The sequence below is a fragment of the Phascolarctos cinereus genome, unplaced genomic scaffold (genome assembly GCF_003287225.1).
Source record: "Phascolarctos cinereus isolate Bilbo 61053 unplaced genomic scaffold, phaCin_HiC Scaffold_4;HRSCAF=312, whole genome shotgun sequence".
Lineage (NCBI taxonomy): Eukaryota > Metazoa > Chordata > Mammalia > Diprotodontia > Phascolarctidae > Phascolarctos > Phascolarctos cinereus.
In genome coordinates, this window is record NW_027555847.1 from 418,304,964 (window position 1) to 418,319,243 (window position 14,280).

Below are 14,280 nucleotides of genomic sequence, written 5' to 3' on the forward strand. Positions count from 1 at the left end.
TGGGATAAATTCTAGTTCCCCTCTGAAAGCATTGCAAAGAAGCCTTCTCTTGCCTGCCACTCCTAGAAACACTTTTTATGCTGTGCCCTCCTTTGTGTGTCCCTAAGCACTTCAGTTGCTGCCTGGAGGATGCTTTACAATATACCGAAAGACTCGTTGCAGGGGAATCCATTGTGGAAAGTCAGGATTGCAAGTCATATGCTCTGCAGCTCAGCCTCATCAGTACATTAGGGAAATAAAACTGTCAGCAAGATCATCTTTGAACACAAAAAGCAGTGGGATGGTTAGAAACTCAAAGGAATGCCCAGGGGCTGAAAACACTGTGCTTAGCATTAATTAACTGGGAGAGGGCGATGACAGGTGCTATAGAAGTGAACATTCTTGTTATTAATGTTAATTTTTTTATATTAACGGAGGGAAGAATTCTGGACCTGTTGTTTCATAATTAATTTTCATGCAAGTTCTGTGTGTCCTAGATGTCCCCTAAAGGTAAGCTGCAGGGATCGATTTGTTTGACATTTGATTTTTTCCTCTAGAGTCTCCTGACTGTAGCTATGCACGTATGGCTACAGTCTTATTTGTGACCTGCCTGTTGCCTGTGTGGTTCCTTTATATTATATTGTGTAGCCAGTATGCAATTGTTTGTAGGTGATGAACTTATGGACATTAGTAGGTAGCTTTTTGGAAAATTTAAGGTCATTGAAAGAATTTCAGGAAATTGATTGCAATTAATAGAAATCAAGAGTTGATCCAAGAGTAGATCAGTGTTACATTCACTAGAATGTAAGCTCTCTGAAGGCAGGAACTATTTTGGTTTTGTCACTAACACAGTGCCTTGCACACAGTAGGTATTTCATAAATGCTTAGTGAATTGAACTGATTTCCCTTTTATTAAAGAATTGGTTATTGTGTGAGTTGTGCTTATTGCACAAGTGAAGAAATTACGTTGCCTTTTGTGATGCCAGGTTTTGGGAAATGAATTCTAGCAGGGTAAAATTTTATACCTTACGTGAAATTGTTTACTTACTAATTTTTAGTCTAAGCTTGTTCATGCAAATTGCCCTATAGATTCAGTGTGGGAAATGACTTCAGAAATCATCTAATCCAATCCTTTTATTTTATCAGTCAGTGCAGACCCAGGGAGAAGTGATTTGTTCAAGGTCAACTGGCTAGCAAATGTCAGAAGTAGGACAGAAACTAGATTTTGGGGTATTTGGTGCAGTGTTCTTTCTCCCACTTCATACTGCCTCATAACTGACAAATCCCTCGATGGGAGCACGTAGGGCTAGAATGTTGATGCTAGCCCCAAGCCTGAGAAACTTGGATTATAAAAAAGCTTTTCTCACTATAACCAGATTTTCAGGTAAGAACTGAACTGTCAGACTTCATCATAAGTACCAATATTGCTCAATCAAGTGAAAGTGGTCTTTGTCACAGAGAAACAAAGCTTCCCTTAGAATACAGGGCTCTCTTTGAAAACTGAGGTAGGCTTTTCTGAACCACAACTTGCCAGACAAATGAGGTATGGAGAGTATCAGGCAGTAGGAAATCATTATGAAAGCAATCACTCTTTCCCAACCCACTTCTGAATGTGAATTTCCACTAGGTTCACTATGCTTCTCCTACTTTCTCCCACATTAATTCCTCACTTTATCATAAAATATTTATTGATTTTTAAGAAAATATGCAAAGCATGGTGATAGATACTGGACTGGATTTAAAGGTAAAAAAGACTCTTCCTTAAGGAAGTTGCTTTCTTGTTGTGGAGGCAATATATATCTATTCAATGGATCTATGATTTCATCGATGTGATAGTTCCTCCCATTCCCTAATGGCACTTTTAGCTCCTAAACCCTCCATCTTCTCATTCTGGGAGACCTATTCATTGCCTTCCATATATCCTCCATAGAAGATCCATCCAACATACTGGGAATTTTCCTCTAGGTCTTTTAGCATTGTGAGAGTACAGGTATGGGATTTAAGCTACACACCTATTATTCCTCACTCTTCCTACATGCTTATTTATCTCTTTTCTGATCCAGCTGTACCAGGATTATTATCTTTTAAAACACTTCAGTTGAATTCTATTCATCAAGCACTAATTAAATGAAGGGATAAATAAAAGAAATAGCATCTATTGCTTGCGTACTGTTTGCTGGGCACTATAATAAGGGCTCTGGATATAGATGCAAAAATGAAACAGTCCCTGCTCTCAAAAAGCTTCCACTTGAAGAGGGAGAAACAACACACATAGGGGAGTTGTTTTTAATAGAGAAGGTTGTTTTCAATGATTGAAACAGTCTCTCCAGAAACAATGGTAGTATTGATTTGATTTTAGTTCCCAAAGGAAGAGGTGGAAAATGATGGGGGCAAGGGAGGGTAGAAGCAATGCCTCGAAAAGTGCAGAACTGAGTGGTTTTACTAATTCAGAGCATGGCTGCTGGGGTTTTGAAGGTGAGGCATCAGCCTGAAAGCAAAGTATTGTGGTCTGGGTGAAGAAACATGGTCCAAGTGCCTATCATGTATCTAACACTGAGCTATGTATAAGGCTTACAAATGCAAAGCAATCCTTGTCTTCAAGCAGCCTACACAGTACTGGGAAAATGACAATTACACTGATATGTAAATACAAAATACGTAGGTGGAGGAGGGGCAGAGATCAACATCTGGGTGTGAGTGGGATCAGGAAAGGTGTCAATGTGCCTCAATGAGCACTGAAGGAATCTAAGGATCATGATGTGGAGGTATGGAGAAAAGGCATTCTGGACCAGGAGCAGTCTTTGCAAAGGTGAAAGATTAAAATTTTATGCATGATCATAACAAGATAGCTGGAATAGAGAGCTGTGTTTTTCTCTTCTGGATTTTTCTCTTCTTACTTTTTAGTCAACCAACAGTAAGCAGAGTGTGATCTTGAATTCTCTGTACCTTTCAGCCAATTAGGTTGCTATAAAGATGTCTGCTATGTTGAAGACTATATGGAAGGCAATGGATAAGTTCTCCCAGAACGAGAAGGCATGGATGGTTTGGGAGCTAAATGTGCCATTAGGGAATGGGGAGGCTATCAATGAAATCATATATCCATTGAATGGAAGTATATTGCCTCTGCAACAAGAAAACAACTTCCTTAAGGGAAGAGTCTTTTTCATTTTTATATCCAGTATACTATCTATCACCATGCTTTGCACATAGTCTTAGAAATCAATAAGTATTTTATGATTAAGTGAGGAATTAATTATGTGAAGTCAGTCTGGAAAGACTGGTTGGAACCAGATTGTGAAGGACTTTAAATTTCAAATGGCATATCTTATGCTTTGTTCTAGAGGCAATAGGGAGCCACTAACTTCCTGAGGGGGGTGAGAAGAAGGTCTGTGCTTTAGAAAAATCATTTTGCATACTTCTTGTCTGTAAATCACTGTTGGTAATATACTGTAGGGTGTTTAACTTCATTATGTGTTCTACGGCTAGGATGTATGTACTGGTATCCTACAACTGAATGTGGTGCCTATCCAACTGCTATATTATGGTCTGGAAAATAAACTTTCTTTATCCACTTGGTTTTTCCTTTGTGTATTGTGCATTGCTAGGATAAATTCTTTAGACTCATTGTGAATATCACTGAGGAAGCTACATCTAGTATCCTGGAGTTTAGTCAGTCAGCACAATATCAGCCATCTGGATGACCTTACCATCTATAGAGAATCCTTCTTCTGTTTGTTTTTATGTTGCATAGCATCCGTGACAGAAGCAACCACTTTTGATAAACAAGCATCTGTTATCCCTGTTTTGTATTACACTAATAATCAAATGATCAAAGGAGGAACAAACGTTTTTCTGAAGTTGAATCTATCAAGGAATCTTGGATGATCTTAATGTATACTCTGGAAGGCAACTTGTTGGAAGGGGGCCTTTGAGGCTGCATTTTTTTCTCTTCTGAATCAAGTGCATTTTTAGTCAACCAACAATAAATAGAGTATGATCTTGAATTCTCTGTACCTTTCAACTAATTATGTTGTTATAAAGATGTTTGCTATGGTATATCTTTTACATAAAGCCTTCTTGCTTCTTTTTTTATATTTCCATCTAAGATACCTTGATACCTTATTCTCATAAGGATTTTATAGAGATGAGGACTTAAGTCTGTGGAGCATTAGTTATTGACAATCTCTTGATTGACTTTTTTCAGTGACAATTCCATCTGCCACCCAATCCCCTTGGAACCCCCCTCCCTCCAACACTCAGTATCTTCCCCAATTTCAGTAATTTTGAGAATCAATCCTCCAGCATGGCTTTCCTGTATGTGTATTTTATATTGTCCAGCTTTTCTTCCTATGACCAAAAATGTATGAACAAGTGAAAATAACAGTGGAAGGTATAATTGTTCAATATAACAATTTCAGAAATGAAACAGCAGTCCACGATTAAACGTCAAATGATTGTATCAGGTAAGCTGTCATGTATGAGTTCAGAGAAGGGTGATACTTATGAGCTGAGTCTGGAAAGGGCTGATAGAAAGATTCGACATTTCTTTGATGGATGGGGAAGATTGTAGGTAAGAGGTAAGAGGATAACAGGAAGAGAGGGAAGAAGAGAGAGAAAATATATTCATGATGTGTGAGGGGAATAAGGAATACATTGTTTTGGCAGGAGTAGAGGTTTCAGGGAAGGTAAGTCAGTCCATCAGTTAATAAGCATTTATTAAGCACCTACTATGTGCCGGGAACTGTACTAAATGCTGAGATGAAAAGAAAGGCAAAAGGCAGTCAATGCTTTCAAGAAGCTCACAGTCTAATGGGGGAGACAACATGAAAACAGCTATGCACGAACAAGATATAAACAAGATAAATGGGAATTAGTCAGTAGAGGGAAAGCACTAACTAGCGTTAGGGGAATCAGGAAAAGCTTCTCATAGAAGATGAGATTTTAGCCTGGATATAAAGGCAATCAGGGAAGCCAAGAAGAGGAGATGAGGGAGAGTATTGCAGTGGAAAGGCTGGGAATCTGGAGATGAAGTATATTGTTTGAGAAATAGCATGGGGGCCAGCGTCACTGGATCACAGAGACGTGATAGATCATAGAGACATGGCAGGATGGGTGATGTAAAGTCTAAGGAGATTGTAAAGATAGGAGAGGGTCAGGTTACAAAGGGCTTTGAATGCCCATCAGAGGATTTTATATTTAATTCTGGAGCCGTAAAGGAGCCATTGAAATGTATTGGATAGGGGTGTGACATGATTGATCTTCACTTTAGGAAGATCACTTTGACAACTGCGTAACAAATAGACAGAATTGTGGAGACACTTGAGGCAGGCAGATGAGTCAGCAAGGTAATGTAATAGTCTGGATGTATTTGAACTCAAAAGATAACTTGTGGCAAAATGATAAAATGTGTTGAGTGAATGAACAAGTTTATATAGGGATCATAAAATCATAATTCTAGAGCTTGAAGGGACCTCAGATACCATCCAGTCCAAATTTGTCATTTTACAGATGAGGAAACTGAGGCCCAGGGAAGTTAACTGACTTGTCATGGGTCAGATTGTTAGTAAGCCTTAGAGGTATAAGGTGTGTGTGTGTGTGAGTGTGTGTGTGCTCGTGCACACACGTGTGCACGTGTGTGCACTCTTGCGTATGCACATGCCATGTGAGATATTTATATTTACATGGGTTATCTAAATGCAGCTCACATCAGTTGGTATCTCTAAAACCTTAGTCATTCCTCTCAATGGGAGAATGCAAGTCCTGAGTTTAGGGGATCAGGAAAAGGGGGCTTGAGGTTGACTGCTCTTTTCTCCAATTTCTGAGAGGATTAGAGGAGTAGAAGTGTATCTGACTGCCTTCCTAAAATTTACAGGTCTAGGGGAACGATTTTGATTTAAAATAAAGTGCTGTTTCTTGATTTCTATTAAACACATGAACCTAAACAATAGGGTAATCTGAGAAGCTGGGGCTGCCAATATTTTAGTTAGTCCATAATACTTACGTATTCCCTATCTGCACTATTGTTTTCCTCTCCTATCCTCATCTGTAACACACATAAAACTCTACGAGAACACAGGTCCACATTTTACCCGTTGTAGAGGTTCATAGTTACTATGAAAAAATCAACTTCATCAGCAGAAGATCTGAAAAAGATCTGGGAGTCTGAATAGATTGGAACTCCACATGCATAGCAGTGTGATATAGCAGCTCATAATAATAATAGGAAGAGCTGACATTTACTCTTATTCATAGATCCTAAAAATAGGCATTTACAGCAAGTTGGATACTGTATTTATTTACTGTTTTTAAAAACTGCTTACTCTAGGCTCTGCTCTCTATAGGTCCATGGGTAGATCCTCCTTCGAACTGATTCGTGCTGCTTCCCCCAACACCCCATATCCCACCAAAAATAACGCTGGCATGGGCCAAAGGCTGGTACTAACTTTTATGATGTTAAATGATTCATTGAAATATCTAGCATTGTCACAGGTAATTTATTTTTTGTTAAATAGAAAAATGAGCAATTAAGAGAATAATGGATCACTCTCATCTTTGTTACACCTTTCATTGGGGACATCAATGATTTTAGTAATTTGTTAATTAGATTATGTGAAAAAATGTTTATCTAGTTGTGAAAGCATTAAAAGAGAAGTTTCCTATAAAATATTTGAAGCAAACATAAGTAAAAGAATTCTTGAGAACTGAGTTGTTCTGTTCTTTCATTACCACAACTTCCTTTTGAGGAGGTTGAGAGAGAGGACGTTGGGGGAGAGGAAGAAGAAAGGAAAAAGGGGGATGTGGCAGAAAAGAGGGAGAGGGAGAGAAAAGAGAGGAGAGATTTATTTGAGAAGAGTGAGATAAGTACAGAGAGAGTCAGAGAAACAGGGACAGAGAATGAGAGAGAAAAGAGAGACAGAAGGTATACCTTGTGCCTACAGTACTCCAGCAAGGGGCTCTGGGTCCTCTTAGGTCGGGAGTCTGACCCAGGAGGGATCAGGTTGCCCAGACCTCAGAGTAATTCCAGGAAAATTTCTAAAATAAAGTTTGGGTGAGATATTGTACTCCCCTGGCAAGGTAAGGACCCTTTGTGGGACTGCAAAAAAGATATTTCATATTCATCTCTAACATATACTGTTCATTCTCTTGGAACTCCTGGAAACTTCCATTTTTCAAGATCGCTGATGAGAAACTGCTCAGAGAAGGAAACAGAAAGGCAGAAAAAGGCACTAGAAAATAGGAAGCCTGGGGATTTTCCATTTGTCTGTATGCAAGTACATGACTCTTACAGCCATAGGCTTCTACTACAAGACATAATTTTCTGCTGAGAGTAGAGAGGAGAAGTCCTTGCTCCCTCCTGACCTACTGCACTCCCTCTGGAATTACAAGGGACAGAAAGCCAAAAGAGATGGACAGAGCTATTTCTCCAAAGATTTCTTATAGGCCATAGAAGAGTGTGTCTTCTTGGGCCTCTGCCTAGCAGTCATTAGGACACAGCTCCAGTCACTGGGGACCAATCAGAGGAAATCACCTTTTTCTCCATTAAATCCCATGTCCCTTATGAAGGGATCAAATGTACATGTCTCCACGGGAGGTCTTCCAGTCCAAGAAAGATCCTTGCTCTATAACCTCATCAAAAGAACTGGGCAATCATCCAAATCAATTCCTTGGTCCCCCCTTCTATGGAAGGAAGGAAAGAAGGGAGGAAGAAAAAACAGAGAATCTTACTTAGTGAAGCTGTTAGCCTCAGCTGAACCTTCTGATTGTCAGACATGTTGACAGAAGTTATGAACTAATGTTAGCAAAGTTGCCTTCATTTAAATTCCTTTTAGGTCTGTGCTGGCTGGGTCTCTGCTTCTGCAGTCTGTCGATCATATCTACTGTCATTTTCTTTAAGGAATAAACAAGATGGATGTGTCCGGGAATGTGGGGGGTAGGTTAGAGAAGTCAGTAAATCAGAACCAACTGCTGTTCCCTTAGAGAAATACAAGAACAGTGTCGTATGATATGGTCACAGTCAGAAGAAAAGCACATTGTTGATAGATTGACTCTGTCTCTGGTTCTCTCTCTCCTTTCACTCTTCTCAAATAACAGTGTCTCCTCTTCCTCTCTTTTCTTTCTCTTTCCTCTCTTTCTTTGCTTCTGTCTCCCTTCCTTCCTTCCTCTCTCTCTCTCTCTCTCTCTCTCTCTCTCTCTCTCTCTCTCTCTCTCTCTCTCTCTCTCTGCCTGTCTTCCCCTCACTACATTCTCAAAAGGAAGTTCTGATTAATTGTATGAGCTAGTGTTAAATGATGTGGTTCAAGTAATGAGTGGTATGGAAGTTTGGACAAAAAGAAAATTATTATAGACTGGGGTAGTTGGTGAAGGTTTCGTGGTAGAGTTGGGTCTTTAGTCCTTCAAGGTTGATAGAACGTGGAGTAGGCAGAGAAAAGAGCAAGGGCATTCTGGGCAAAGGGAAAATGTATTGAGGAAAGTACAGAAATAATAATGAATAGAGGGTGTGTGTGTGTATGTGTAAGTAAGGAGATCAGCCTGGCTGGAGTGGGGAGGTTTTGTGGAGGGAACTACTAAACTTGGAGTCAGAAGGCTTGGGTTTGAGTCTTAGTTTGGCTACAGTCTATGTGACTTTGGGCAAGTCATTTTCTCTTGGTAGCCCTTAGTTTCCTCAAAGAGACAAAGAAGGTTGACTAGATAGTAATAATGGAGATGGGGATAAAGAGTGGACTTATGATTTCATTAGTTTAGGGAACTCCCAGTGAGGAATATCCCTCTACCAAGCAGATGCACCTGTGTCAGAGGCAGGACCTGAACCTGGGTTTTATAGGCTTTGAGGATAGCCCTCTACATGTTACTGTGTATAATAATAATTTAAATATACTATCAGGACATTTAATTTCTTAGGTTTAAGGACTTCCCTCTACCATTAAAGACCTGGTACTGTTCTTCGACCTATTCAGTCTTAGTGAGTTGCCTGGGCACGGAGAGGTAAATAATTTGTCCAAAATCACACAACCAGTAAGTGTGACACTTGAACCCAGGTTGTTTTTGACTCTTAAGCTGGCCCTCTTTCTATTAAACCATGAAGCCTCCTGATATGCTGATAAAATAAGGTTAATAACAGATGACTTGTGCACAATGTTTTAAGATTTGGAAATCACTTTTCAGATACTGTCTAATTAAATGAGATGATTTTGAAGGCCCCTTCCAGCTCTGACTGCCTATAATTCTTTGATTCTAGTGGGAAATAAATTGGAACAGGTAAAATAAAGCTAGTCTATGGAAAGCTTTGAATTCCAGGTAGAGAAGTTTGAAGAAAATCTTTTGCCCTTAATTTCCTTCTGATTGGTCTCCCAGCTTCAAGCCTCTCCTACTCTAATCCATCCTTGATTCAGCTGTCAAATTAATCTTCTTCCTTCTTTTTCTTTTTTCTTTTTTTTAAGGCAGTTGGGGTTAAGTGACTTGCCCAGGGTCACACAGCTAGTAAGTGTCAAGTGTTTGGTCTGAGGCCGGATTTGAACTCAGGCCCTTCTAACTTCAGGGCCGTCAAATTAATCTTCTTACAGAGCAAATCTGACAGGTCACTCCCTTTTCCTTTTCTTCTTCTTTCTTCTTTCTTTCTTTCTTTCTTTCTTTCTTTCTTTCTTTCTTTCTTTCTTTCTTTCTTTCTTCTCTCTCTCTCTTCTTTCTTTCTTTCTTTCTCTCTTTCTTTCTTTCTCTCTTCCTTCCTTTCTTTTTCTTTCTTTTCCTTTCTTTTTTTGCAAGGCAATCAGGGTTGAGTGACTTGCCCTGAGTCACACAGCAAATAATTATCAAGTGTCTGAGGCTGGATTTGAACTCAGGTCCTCCTGACTCCAGTGCTCTATCCACTTTGCCACCTAGCTGCCCCCTCACTCCCCTTTTCAATAAACTCCAGTGGCTCTCTATCCCCTCCAAGATCAAATATATATTCCTCTTTTTGGCATTCAAAACCTTTCATAACCTGACCTCTTCCTACTTTTTCAGTCTTACACTTTACTCCCCTCCATATACTCTCTAATCCAGTGATATTGGCCTCCTCGAACAAGACTTTCCATCTCCAGACTCACTGGCTGTATCTCCTGCCTGGAATGCTCTCTCCTTTTCTTCGCCTCCTGGCTTCCCTGGCTTCCTTCAAGTCCCAGCTAAAACCCCTGCCTTCTAACAAGAAGGCTTTCCTGATGCCCCTAATGCTGGTTAGTGCCTTTCCTCCACTGAGTAACTCCCATTTATCCTGTATGTCTCTTGTTTGCACATAGTTATTTTCATTTTGTCTCCCTCATCGGACTTGGAGATTATCTTTTTCTTTCTTTGTGTTCCTAGGGCTTGGAGTTTAATAAATGCTTCTTGAGGAACACAGAGGAGGAATCCATGGTGGAGAATGGCTAAGTGACTAGCGCACAGTCATATGGCCAGTATCTGTCAGAAGAAATCTTCTTGGCTCGGATGAAAGTGGGGGTCCACTGGATAGAATGCTGGGTATTAGTAAGGAATTAGGAAGACCTGAGTTTGAATTTGTCCTTAGATCCCTTAGCCATGTGATCATGGGCAAGTCACTTAACCCCTCTTTGCCTCAATTATCCTAACTATAAAATGGGGACAACAATAGCATTTCCCTCCCAGGGTTGCTATGAAGCTCAGATGAGATAATATTTTTAATGCACTTACCACAGTGCCTTGCACATAGTAGGTGCTTAACAAATGCTTGTTCCCTTCCTTTTCTTCCTTCCCTTCTGAGGCTGATCTCTATCTACTACTAAACCAATAGTGTCGAACTCAAAATAGAAATGGATCCCTGTGGGGCAGCATATTGACTTAGAAAAATCACAAATTATCCATGCTATATTTTATTTTTATTTATTCTGGCAAATATTTCTCAATAGCATTTTCATCTGGTTTAGCCTCATTTGGGAATTTTGCTTGGGGCTTGTAGCTGAAAGTTTGATACCTCTGCTAAACACTCTATTTCTTGCTTCAGAACTTTAATTACTTCAAAAGATTCATGATTTCATTAGTCTGGGTACTCTCTCCATTGACACAGCTCATAATTCTTTCCTACCTCAGTAGATGTTTTCAGGAAACGCTGTGGCCAATGGAATTTATTGCACTTGGCTAGCCTGGTCCATCAAATGGTCCATCGTGGGGCCAGTACTCAAAGCTGTGGCAGCTTGTTTGGATCTGTTAGAGTTCATTTTATTCCAGTCTGACTTTAAGAACTCAGGGTCCCCTCCACATGCTATGATCAGGCCTCAGAGGATGACTTTATTGAAGGATCACAGAATCACAAAAGAGCTGAAACAGAGAGACTGCGGGTTTATGTAGTGTTGCCTACTTGGTCTTTTTAAGATGTAAGCTCCTTGACAACAGGCCCCGTTTCCAATTTGCAGCATGCCTAACATGCCAGGAGTATTCCTCAGTGCACGTTTAGTTATAATAACATTTGACAAATCTTTCTTCTTGAAGGAGAATGTGAAAGAGCAAGCGGCTGATATATGACTTTGTTTTTGGAAAACGAGACAAAATGAGAGGCAAAATGAACAAATAAGAAATTAATACTCTAGGTAGCAGTATTATCTAAGTTCCTTGTCAAAAGAAGGAGGATATGCATGTGGGTGTGTTTGTATTCTACAATGACAGCTTGAAGTTCTGGAGTCTTTTTTTTTTGGTTAATCATTACAGATGGCTCAATTTAATGGTGAAAGGCCAACTCTTGTCATGGGTTAAGCAGGGTTGGCCTTACACCTAGGAAGAGTAGGATATAGTAGTCTGATTTCAGGTATCAATTGAAGAAAAATCCCTTTTTTCCCTATCTCCTGATAATAATCCCTTTTATTCTTAGAGGAAGAGTCTTGGCAATTTCATTGCTACTGTTGCTCCTGCACCTACTGCTAATGATAACTGGCACTGATAAAGTTGGAAATAATAGTAATAACTAGCTTGTACATAGCCCTTGGTTTGCAAAGTTCTTTGCACATATCTCACTTGATCTTCTCAACTATTGTGTAAGGCAGGTGTTCTCATTATCTCTGCTTTTCAGATAAGGAAACTGAGGCAAACAGAGGTTAAGTAACTTACTTAGGGTCACACAGCTAGTACATGTTTGAGTATAGATTTGAACTTGGGTTTTCCTGACTCTAAATCCAGTGAACTATACATTATTTCTCAGTAAATTATATTTAGGTATATTATATTTAAGTATATTATATCATTTGGGTTTCACAACAGCCATATGAGGTCTATACTACAGGTATTACATGGCATCGCCCCATTTTGCTGATGAGGAAACTGAGGTTTGGAAAGATTAAGAGACATTTATGATCACATAGTGAAGTGCCAGAAGCAGGACTTGAATCCAGGGTTTTCTGACTGTATTTCTAGCCCTCTATTATGCCATGCTAACCTCAAAAATGTAAGAGGTCAATAGGAGCAAAGTTCTGCCCAAGTAACACCTATACATGTTACAGAGGTCAGAAGGGCAGAAGCTTTAGGATTGGAAGGGATCTTAGAAATAATAACCTTTTCATTTTGTAGATGGGGAAACAGAGAAGTTGAGTGAATTGCCCAAGATCACGCAGGGAATAAGTAGGAGAGGGAGGATTTGAATCCGGTTCTCTTTCCACTAGATGTAGCATACTGCCTTTTAAGGAAACAGGTGACTTAGTCTCACAGGGAGTAAGTAGCAGAGTGAATCCATGTTTTCTTCAAATACAAACAAACAATGGAACATATTTTGATTGGTGGGCATGTGGTGGTGGGTTCGAGGGAGGGAATGAACAGTGGAAGCTTGAAAGTATGGTGCTGGTGGAATCACATGTGGAAGTAGGAAAAGGGTTGAAAAGGCGGTATAGTCTGGGGATATCAAAACCAACTTTGCCTACTATACTTTTATGGAGGCAATTGGGGTTAAGTCACACAACTAGTAAGCGTCTAAGATAGGATTTGAATTCAGGTCCTCCTGACTCCAGGGCCTGTGCTGTATTCACTGTGCCATCTAGCTACCCCTTGCCTACTATACTTCTTTTCCTGTAATTTCTTCTAAATTAGAGTCATTGAGGACATGAAGTATAGGGGAAAGGATTACTGGACTGTGGGTAAGGAGCGATGGGTTCTATTCCTGGTTCTGTCATTACCTAGCTGCGTTAGATTGAGCGAGTTATTTAGCTCCTCCATTCCCCTCCCCTCCCCTCTCCTCTCCATCTTTCTCTCTCTCCCCCTCTTCCCTTCTCTCTTTCTCCTTCAAGTCTCTCCCAGCACTTGGCCTCTTCTGTCCTCTGATTACAGTATTCCTTATATCATAGTTATTTGTGATGATGACTTCTTCCTCCTTTCTTCCCATGTTACACTTTTAACTTCTAATCCTTACGGTCTAGCATGGCGCCACGTGCATAGAAGATATGAACATTTGTGGAATTTAAACTAAATGATAACTTTACAATTTTATGGTTCTATGAATTTGGTGTACTAAAGTAAATTACAGTAGGCATTAGCATTTGTCACAAGTTCATTTGGAGAAAAAGGACTTCTTATTTCTCCTCCATTGGTATGGGCTGCAGTATTTCCCCACACAGCTGTTTGGTTCCCTCAAGTTTAGCTTCCTTTTGACGGGCACCTTAATAGTTAAGCCTTTTCCTTTAAATTCTTCATTTTGGAACAGAGGGAAGTTCAACATTCTTTCCCTGATATGGCATCTTTCATCACAGGTTTATCTCCTTCAAATGACAGCATTTGGGCAAACTTCAAATCAGATAAGGCTCATTATTTATTTTAAGGCCCTTTTAGCATGCAGCCAATAAAAGGTTGCTGGATAATAAACATATCATTGAGGTTTCCTAGAAAAAGGCCTCTGAGCTCAGATGCAGAACACAATGGGTTACCTCTGCTCGGCAGCTTTTGATTCTTGCAGGTTTGTGGCTATGTCATTAGCCTCAAAGTCCTTGTTTATAGGGGTTTCAAAGACATAGAAATGCTGCTTGGTCACTCTAAAGGCATTTATCTCTATATTCTTTGCAGTGGGAGTGGGGGTGTTGTGGGAAAAAGTGGACAAAAATCTGAGCTCTCACCAGAATTACATCTTGTTTCCTTCAATTGATTCCCTTCTCACCATTGCTGGTGGGGAATATGATAGCGTTCTGTTTCCTAAGAGTTGTTTGAGTATCTAGCATTCTCTAGCACCTAGGTATGTGAGTAAATGACAAGTTTAGCCCCTGGAGATGGTCAGTCACAATGACTCATTGAATCTAAAGAGGAAGCAAATTATTTTATGTCTATGTGTCTTTGTAGTCTAGTGTC

The 14,280-nt window shown here is 39.8% G+C and overlaps 1 long non-coding RNA gene across 1 annotated transcript in view; it reads left to right on the forward strand.

Annotated features, from left to right (window-relative positions):
• The first annotated feature begins 373 nt into the window (after window positions 1–373).
• LOC110223250 (uncharacterized) overlaps window positions 374–14,280 on the forward strand; it is a 133,852-nt gene continuing 119,945 nt past the window's right edge. Inside the window, exon 1 of the long non-coding RNA XR_002328635.2 lies at window positions 374–489. This is a non-coding gene — a long non-coding RNA (uncharacterized LOC110223250). The remainder of the gene's footprint in view (window positions 490–14,280) is intronic.